Source organism: Chiloscyllium plagiosum, unplaced genomic scaffold, assembly GCF_037043375.1.
Source record: "Chiloscyllium plagiosum isolate Xiang-an unplaced genomic scaffold, Cpla_swu_hap1 HiC_scaffold_14, whole genome shotgun sequence".
Taxonomy (NCBI): domain Eukaryota; kingdom Metazoa; phylum Chordata; class Chondrichthyes; order Orectolobiformes; family Hemiscylliidae; genus Chiloscyllium; species Chiloscyllium plagiosum.
The window spans coordinates 110,234,627-110,244,032 of record NW_028270152.1 but is presented as its reverse complement, the minus strand read 5'-3'; the positions used below and the strand labels follow the sequence as shown (position 1 = coordinate 110,244,032).

The following is a 9,406-nucleotide window of genomic DNA, read 5'->3' as shown; positions in this document are numbered from 1 at the left end:
ACATTAACATTCACTTGGGTAAACATTGGTAGATGTAATTTGAAGCTGCCCATTATTACCGCAGTACCAACAAATATGTATGTCTAACTTCCCGTTTTATAACATAGCCACCATTTGTATTGCAGCTTTCAATTTGATATGTAACTCTCATGAATGTTTGCTTCTCCTTGCTGTTTCTAAGATCACTTCAACAGATTCTGTGGAATCTGAGTGACGTGAGCTCTGGCGAGGTTAATGGTAGATTCAGGCGAGATGTTTGGCGAGGCATATCTCAACATGGATATTATCTCACCACATCTAACCCGTTCTTCTCAAGCGGCATTGTAAGATTTTCTCCAGATCACCCGTTATAGTGGTGTAGTAGAGAAGGACAATGATCTTTCAGCAATGCTGTGTATTCCCCAGAGACCTGAGACTGCTCTGACCTGGGTGGGAACCTTATAGCAGGCTGGTAAAGTGCTACTTCTGCTGTACAGGATCTTCGTGAGATCTCATCTGGAGTCGTGTGTACAGATGTAATCTCCTCACTGAGGAAAGGATATTGTACATAACTCAAAGATTGTTCCCTCAACTGACTTCTGCAACAAAGGTGTTAATCATCGAATCTCTCCAGAGTGGAAGCAGACCATTTGACCCATCGACAACACACTGATACTCCGAAGATCATCCCATCTAATCCCCACCACCCACCCCACCCAATCTTTATAACCTGGCATTTTCCATGACTGATGCGCCTGGCTTCCACATCCCCGGATATTATGGGTAATTTAGCTTGGCTAATCCACCTAACCTGCATATCTTGGGACTGTGGGAGGAAACTGGAGACTGAATTTGAACTAGGATCGCTGGTGCAGTGAGACAGCAGTTCTAACCATTGAGCTACCCAGTGTGGACAACAAAACTTGCCTGCATATTTCAGCCCTTGAAAAGTAGCATTTTAGAGCAGGGAGATTCCATAAGTCCCCAGAACGACAGGAGGAGAACATTGAGATCTTGAACGGCTTGATCAGGAACAGAAGCAGGACATGCAAGTCCATTCAGACTATAATGTATGAACACCAGGAGGACATTCCGCCCAGCGAGTGTGTGAAGCAGGAACAGAATGAGTCCAATCAGCCACACATGCCTCTTACACAGCAATTGGAACAGATCTTTTACAGCCTTGTGCCTGTTACACAGGAATTGTGAAACGGAACATAATGGTTATAGAAAGGGAAGAACTTCGAATAACCAGCTTCACTCGGGAATGATAAGTGGTGAGAAAATTATTGGGATTGAAGATTGTAAGGATGCGTTATGACAGAATTAATAACAGGAGATTTCCAACGTCAAGCCACAATCCTGCACAGTCAACATATTATGGGTAATTTAGGAAGGATAAATCATGTTTGAATGATTTGACTAACTTTCTTTAAAAAGAAACGTAACAAGCAAGGTGGATAATGGGGGTTCTACAGATGTATTATATCTGGACTTCCAGACATCAGTGCGTAACGTGTCGCAAAAGATTATTATGCTTGACAAAAACACTTGGGATTAGGAACAATTTACTTGCTAGGGGAGAGGATTAGCTAACTAGTAAAAGTCATGATATGGAGCCGTTTGATTTGGACTCGGTTGGACAATGTCAAAAATGAAATGAAACCCATTAGAGTCCAATGGGTTTATTTGAAAACACAAGGTTTCATTGTGCTGCCCCTTCATCAGGTGTAAGCGACAGGAAAATCTTAAACACAGATGATATCAGGAAAAGATCAAAAGGTTATACAACTCATGCACATGAATTGTTCATACACCTAAGATGGCTCTTAAATACTTAATCAGTTAGAATGGAGGTGCGAGTTTGATTGGTTAATATAAAAATTGCCGAATTTATTTCAAGTCACTGCCTGGAGATACCTTCAGGTATTATCAATGTAAATGAAGTAACACGTGCAATCAGACAATGTATTCTAAGCTTGACGCCTTGTTTGGACTCTGTCTGTGTCTTGACCTGGAGTTAGACTGGTTTTATTTACAAAGTACGATTTGTAAAATAACACATTGACTGAATATCTACAAATTGTATGTTTTGGAACAAAATAAAATGCATCTGCAAATACAAATGGGAAAATGTAAATTCAACCCACAGATTTATATGTGCATTCGTGTGTGTGCGTGTGCATATGTGTGAGAGAGGGGCGTGTCTGTGTGAAGGGGAGAGAGAGACATTGTCTGTATGTCAGAGACAGTGAGGTGGAGTGTGGGTGTGATTCGGGAGGGAGAGAGAGTGGTTGTGTGTGCATGTGTGTGTGACAGAATGGAGTACGTGTGTGAAATGTGAGAGAGGGTGAGTGTGAGTGTGTGCGAGGGGCAGAAAGGGAGAATGTGCATCAATGTATGTTACAGGTAGAGTGAGAGGGTGTGCTTGTCCAGGCTAAGACACAAACAGATATGGCTGATCCCTTTCCCCACGCACACTCACTCCATGGTTTTCAGAGCTTCCCCTCTCTGCAGCCTCTGCTCCATTTGTTGTTCATGTTACAGAACCAGATGCTGTTACTACAGTCCCATGCCATGTCCCGAGCTGGGACACTAAATCCTCCGGTCTCCTGGAATGTCTGAAGCAGCTTACAGCACAACTTCTAGCAAACAATCCCCAGTACCTCCACGAACAGGAGGCAGTCAGAGTCCCCTCAGCTACAATTTAGATGCCTTGTCCTTTACAATTATACTCAAGGACCTTCCTTGCGTTACTGACCGCACCATCAACTGAGAGGGACAAACAGAGGCATTCCATGGGAAGGCGCATACCAAGATTCAAACACGTGAATCAAAGCTCCTGGAACACCCTTGTCCATAGGGTATCACATGGGACACATTGAGAAGTGAACAACAGCCTGACATACACTATTTCAATGTTTCTGAGCTTCACCATGCCGATACACGAGGGAGTCAAAAGCCAATGCCAGGGAAAGACGCAGAAAAAAAACCAAATAATTAATTAACAGATAACTTGGTGAAAATATGGATACGGAGATGGAGGGATTGTATTAACTGGATAAGTGAGACAACGGTGGGCCCAATCACAAGAATGCAAACATTGAATATATACATTGCTAGATCAGCTGAATTGGTCTATTGTCTCAAATTCTAAATCTGCTTCACAGAACCAGCCCAGACACCTTAAATTGGGGTAAGGTAACGGCCAAGATGGAGAGCTGTGCAGGCCGTGCTAGTGGATTACTCCATAAACCGGACTATCTGCACAGTATGGGAAGCATTGCAAACCTCTGTCAGGATATTGCAACCTCTACCACCACCCTCTGTCTGGACATTTGAGCCAATTTTGTATCCAAATGGCTAGTTTTCCATGTATTTCATATGAACCAACCTTGTTAAACAGATGACCATGCACAATGTTGTTCAACATCTTACTGATGTCCATCTCGCCAATGTGCACCTCTCTACCTCAGTTAATCTTTTTAGTCACTTCTTAAAAAAAATTTCAGTCAAGTCAGTGAGACACAACATTGCTTGCACATTTCCATGTTGACTACCCCTAATCTGTCGTTACCTTTCAAAGTGCGTGAAAATCCTATGCCTCATAATCCCCTCCAACAACTTACCCACCACTGCTGTTATACTCACTGCTTTTCCTTATTACCCTTCTTAAATTCCTTAAGTTATGGCACCAAGTTAGCCAACCTCCAGTCTTCCGGCACTATACCTGTGGCTATGGATGATAGCACGAGGCCCAGCAATCACTTTCCTAGCTTCTCACAGAGATCTAGCGTACATCTAATAAAAGTCAGAACAGTTTCCTTCCTTTGCATGTTTTGAGACCTCCAGCAGCTCCTCTGTGATACAGACACTTTCCAAGATGTCATTACTTATTTCCCAAATTATTTAGCTTCCATATCCTCCTCCACAGTAAATACTGATACAAAATATTCGTTCAGTACCTCCCCCATTTCCTGTGGTTCTGCATTTGGGCAGGCTTGCTGATGTTGAAGGATGCCCTATTCTTTCCACAGTTACTGTTTTGTCCTTGACGTATTTGAAGAAGCCAAAGCTATCACATGTCCCCTTTTTTACGCTCGCAATTTCCCTTTTAAGCATACTATTGTTGCCTTCAGACTCTTCTATTGAATCACTTTAAATCAGGAATTAAGAGGCATATGCTGACCATTCCAGTTGTCGAAAAAATCCATCTGGTTCACTGATACCCTTTAAGGAAGCAAACTGCCATGCTTACCTGGTGTGGCCTACATGTGACTCCAGACCCATATCAATGTGGTTGACTGTTAACTGCTCTCTAGGCAATTAGGGATGGGTAATGGATGTTTGCCTAGCCAGGGACGCCCTCATCCCGTGAAATCATTAAGAAAAAAAACCTCAATTCCTGCTGTCTATAACTGACATATTCTTCCCTCTTATCCGTGACCAGAACCTCAATTTCTCCAATTCTCCAGCATTCCTTACACGTACCAGCCTTACCCTTCAACCTAAGCGGGACATACTGTCTCTTTACTCCTGACATCACATTTTTGAAGGCTTCTCACTTCAGAACTGACCAATTTCTCTGCGAATATATATCCCAACCGACGTTAACATTTTCATTGAGTAGGACAGAGGGATTGTCTGCATGAGGCTGAGCTAAATGATGCTATCTTATCAAACTCACCTCATTAACTACACACCCCACCCCATGGAGTCCTTCTTATTCAATGCCAGCCCGATTCTCCATTCATCATGGCTGGAGGTTCTCACCATCGCCCAGATGCCCCCGATACTCCACGACCCCTGGCATTGGTGCCATCTTTAAAAGGCCAATGGGCACATGGTTGTGCTTTCTCAAGTTGGAGCTGCCCTCCATAGTTTATCCTGAACATGGCAGATAAGTGGAAATTATACCACAGTTTGTCGACTGGGGCCCGCAGATCCTGGTGGATTGGCTCGTACAGAGAGGGAAATTCTCTTTCCAAAAGGGGGGCCACACCACCAGACCCACCAATCATGGTCTGAGCTCAGAGCAGTATCTGCGGTCTGAAGAAATGTCCAGCAATACAGGACAAGAATCAATGTCCTCCCCACTCTGTCAGAATAAGATCACCGTATTTTCTCTACTCCCTCACAGTCACTGTTTATCTGTTATAACACCTACCCCGGAACAAAACCTATGCCCCACCACTCTCACTGCTGCATGCAGCACCTTCCCTTTCTCTCTTTTACCCCTCTACTATATCTCCTTCACTATTAGCACTGCATGGATACAAGACTCTTGAACAACTCCCTTTGGACAAGTCACCATCTCACCCACCCAATCCCCACCCCCCCCCCCCCCACCTTCACCAGCACTGACAGTAGTATAACCCACTCACACCCTCACTGAATCCTTCCCCGTCTCCTATTCCAGAAGAAACAGCTCGGAATAGAATAGAAAGTGCGAATCCGGGTAGTGGAGTGGTCGATATCCACCTCCCCCCACCCCCTGTATTTGTATGTCTGTATTTTTCTCTGTGAGTGTCTGCGTGTGGTTGCAGGTCTGGCAGTCTCTGTGGTGCTTAAAATGACATAATCTCTCTCTTATCTGGCCACCACACCCTACTTCAGTGATGGTGGCAGAGGGCGATAACCTTCGATGATTCAGTCTGAGTGGGAGATAAGGCAGCAGCTCACAGCACTATCCAAACTGACAGCACCATCAACACACACACCTTCCCGCCCGCTACACCCCGCGCCCCACCACACACACACACACACAAAATGCTGGTAGATGGAGAGTTGCAAATATACTTGGGGTCGTCCGAATGGAAATGCTCACCTCCGAGTGAACCATTTTGTCAGGAGATGACATCAATTGATTTCTGATTCTGTGACTTGCAATGCTTAAACATTACGTGGAAAAGTATTGAAAATTCCCAAAAAAGGCCTGGTAGTGTTGATAATGACGCATGGACAATATCGCTTAGTATCAGACAAAACTGCTCTGTGTTTCCAAAGATATTATTTGAAAAAAATCAAACGAACGTGTAATTTAAGAGATTCACAGCAAAAGATTTGCTATCGACTCAGATCCAAAAACTGTGACACTGATGCAGCGGCGTGGGGAGGCCAGCAGAGGGTAGTATTGGATGAATCCAATCATAAACCTGAGTGGTTCGCACACCCTCGATAAGGATTAGAGATGTTGGCCTTACAAACCTTCCGAACATTCCGTGGAAGAATAAAGGGAGTGATAGATAATTTTCGTCACCATGGAGACGATGTTCATGAACTGGATAGATAAAATTTACCTTATTGGAGTTTATATATAGAGAAGTCATATTTAAAAAGCAGAGTTCATAGTGTAACTGTAAAATCTTTAGGTCACCCTCAGTGGGAGCATTGTGTGTAATCCTTGTCCTCATTCTCCACCAAAAACATGTAAATAAGTTAGAAAGGACACAGACGCTGTTCCCTGGATAGCAAGATATTAGAAAGCCAAGTGGCGTTGTTTACTGAGACATAAAAATATCAGAAAGCATACAAAAGGTTTAATCGGGATGATAGAAAGAATGAAGGAGTTTATACACGAGATTTGGAAATCCTGGAGCAGAAACACGCAAGTTTTTATGTAAACAAATGAGATTTTCACATAACGCGAGGTTTGAATGACTAAATCAGGGAAATTCCCTCTTTCGAGTGTAACAATAACTTTAGTTAGAGCTTCAAAACCATTAGTGAATGATTAAGAAAGGTTTGGATGAGAGTTTCTTCCACTCAATAAAGTTATTATTTCGTGAATGACTTTCCAGAAATAAAGAGTAGAAGCTGATTTCACAGTGATTTAAAAGATACACGACAAACATACAAGGAGGGAATTTACCATTGAGAGAAAGTCAGTGTGGTTGCGTAACAATTTCGAATTTGGTTTACTTCAGACACAAAGACATTTCATGAACACGTACAACTGAATGAGATTGAATATAAAATGTTCATGGATTGGTAAGGTGTGACATATTATTCAAGGTGAAACTCTGTAAATGGAGCCGATGTCCTAAAATAACTGCACACAGAGGTTATATCCTAATGAATAGGAACTGAACCGTCACTTGGAGATGCAACACCTACTTTAAAGCTTTGACCACATTCACATGATGTTATGTATATTTCGTACATTCTTAACTCCACCCATGAAATCCACCAAGAAGACTCTGTCCTTTTGTATTGTTAACCCTCTGTACTTCTCTGCAGCACGCCACTGAAGATAAAATATGCTCAGACCAAAATTCAATTCAATACAATATTCAAACGGTCCTATGTAATTTATTTTTTATTATTGCAATAACCTTTGTGAGTTTGCAACAAACTGCGTAACATGAAACCAGATCAACATCTATTTTCCCGGAATTTAACGCAGTGCACAGGGGAAACGTTATCCATCTGCTGAAAATTCACCTTCGGCTCTTTCTCCACACATGTCTCTACACGTTTTAAATACTTGCTTATGTTTGTTGATCAAGGAGTCATTATCCAGAAAAGTTCGTTTCTCAATCCACAAACACGGGTATATTCCCATAAAGTTGGCTTTGCTCAATATCACCTTTTATCCGTACGCCTCAACACGACGACAAATTGAAGCTGCTCCATGTGATGCTCAAACGTAAAACTTCGGCACAGCATAGACCACAATACTGGAACAGTGATACCGTGCACTGGTCACCTGCAGCACAGGAGAAACACATTAATGCTTACCTCCACATTCCTGGTTTTACCTTAACGTTTGGGAAACCGAATTTCTCTGATTCCATGGCTAGTAACGGAGATTGTACGATCATCTTCACCAGTGGTTCTGACCCCGAGTGAGGAAAGTGGTGAGCTACTCATTGCAAAGATGGGTAGATTGTTGAAATATACAATTTCGACATTTGCCTTCACTATGAGCACTTCATTTTGTTTTTCATCTGGAGAAATCTTAAAATCTTCATCTTGAACAGACGCAATGACAGATTTCCATTGTGTCCCTGGCATCAAATTCCAAAGTGTAAACTCCCTCTGAATTCTTCCACCGTAGTCCGCTGTGTGGGAAGTGTTCCTATTGTGGGAAATGCACTTCCCTGTGTGTCAACTGCTGGTCCCAGCATGCGCTCTGGTACTGCACTCATTTTCCATCTGACACTTGCTCACTGTGTTGCTGTGATCATACAGTGACTTGGTGTCGCACGGCCCAGGAAACTGATGCAGATCAAGGTTTTTGCATTGTTGAGTTCAATTGTCAGTTTAGCCTTATTTCGGATTTTGAAATTGTCTGTCCTGTACACAACTGCATGTCAAACATATCTGAGTGGAAGAAAGGTGATCAGAATAATGACATTGAGCACTATGCACTCTCCTCCAGTCTGGCAAACAATTCCTCACAGGCAATTTAATAAACAATAGACAATAGGTGCAGGAGTAGGCAATTCTGCCCTTCGAGCCAGCACTACCATTCAATATGATCATGACTGATCATCCTCAATCAGTATCCTGTTCCTGCCTTATCCACATAACCCTTGATTCCACTATCCTTAAGAGCTCGATCCAACTCTTTCTTGAAAGAACACCTCCTGCTGTCTCGGGTTCTTCATTCCATTGACTTCAAATCTTCACAGAATTCAACAGACCTTGTTACATAGTCATTTCTTCATTTTTGTTCAGACCACTGTGAGCAGAGTGTCACAGTGGGAATGCGCTTGCCCTACAACCCAGATGTCAGACAATAGTCTTGGAACCGTACTGTGCTATTTATGATTTCACCAAAACAAGGGAGAAATGTCTGCTGCTCTGCATAATTTATGCAATTCACTTATTCATAAGGTTATAGGTAGACCAGCGCATGTGACGTGGTGGCCGAGAGGTTAAGGCGATGGACTGCTAATCCATTGTATTCTGCACGCATGGGTTCGAATCCCACTCTCGTCGGTGCTATCAGTGATTTTCAATGTTGCTATTTTTGGATGATCACAACTGTCTTACTGAAATTGGAACTGCAATATCAGTTTGTATGCATCGACGCTATTATAAAATATCAAAGAATAATTTGGTCCTGTTGCCTAAACTGCATTGAAATGTGGATTGCATTGGGATATTGAAATGTAGATTGCATTGGGATATTGAAAAGGAACGCGACTTTTTTTTACAAGTCAAGCTGCTGTGACCTTTTATCGTATGAAAGAGATCCAGGAAAACCAAATAACAAGAGATGTGAAGGGCATGTTTATGCAGTGGGATTCTTAATCAGTATTTTGTCAAATGGAATCTGGAGCAGGTTGAGTAGAAGTGGTTCATCTTGGTGAGAAGAGCACAAAATAATGGAGATATTTCAAAAGGAGCAGGGCGTGGGTGTGGGGGCACCGAGAACTGGCTGTAAATGCACAGTAGAGAATTGCCGATGTGGGTGCTG

At 42.6% G+C, this 9,406-nt stretch overlaps 1 non-coding gene across 1 annotated transcript; it reads left to right on the top strand.

Moving 5' to 3' along the window:
- Nucleotides 1–8,843: 8,843 nt before the first annotated feature.
- Nucleotides 8,844–8,925, top strand: trnas-gcu (transfer RNA serine (anticodon GCU)). Its single transcript has one exon. It is a non-coding gene; the product is annotated as a tRNA-Ser (tRNA).
- The last annotated feature ends 481 nt before the right edge of the window (nucleotides 8,926–9,406 follow it).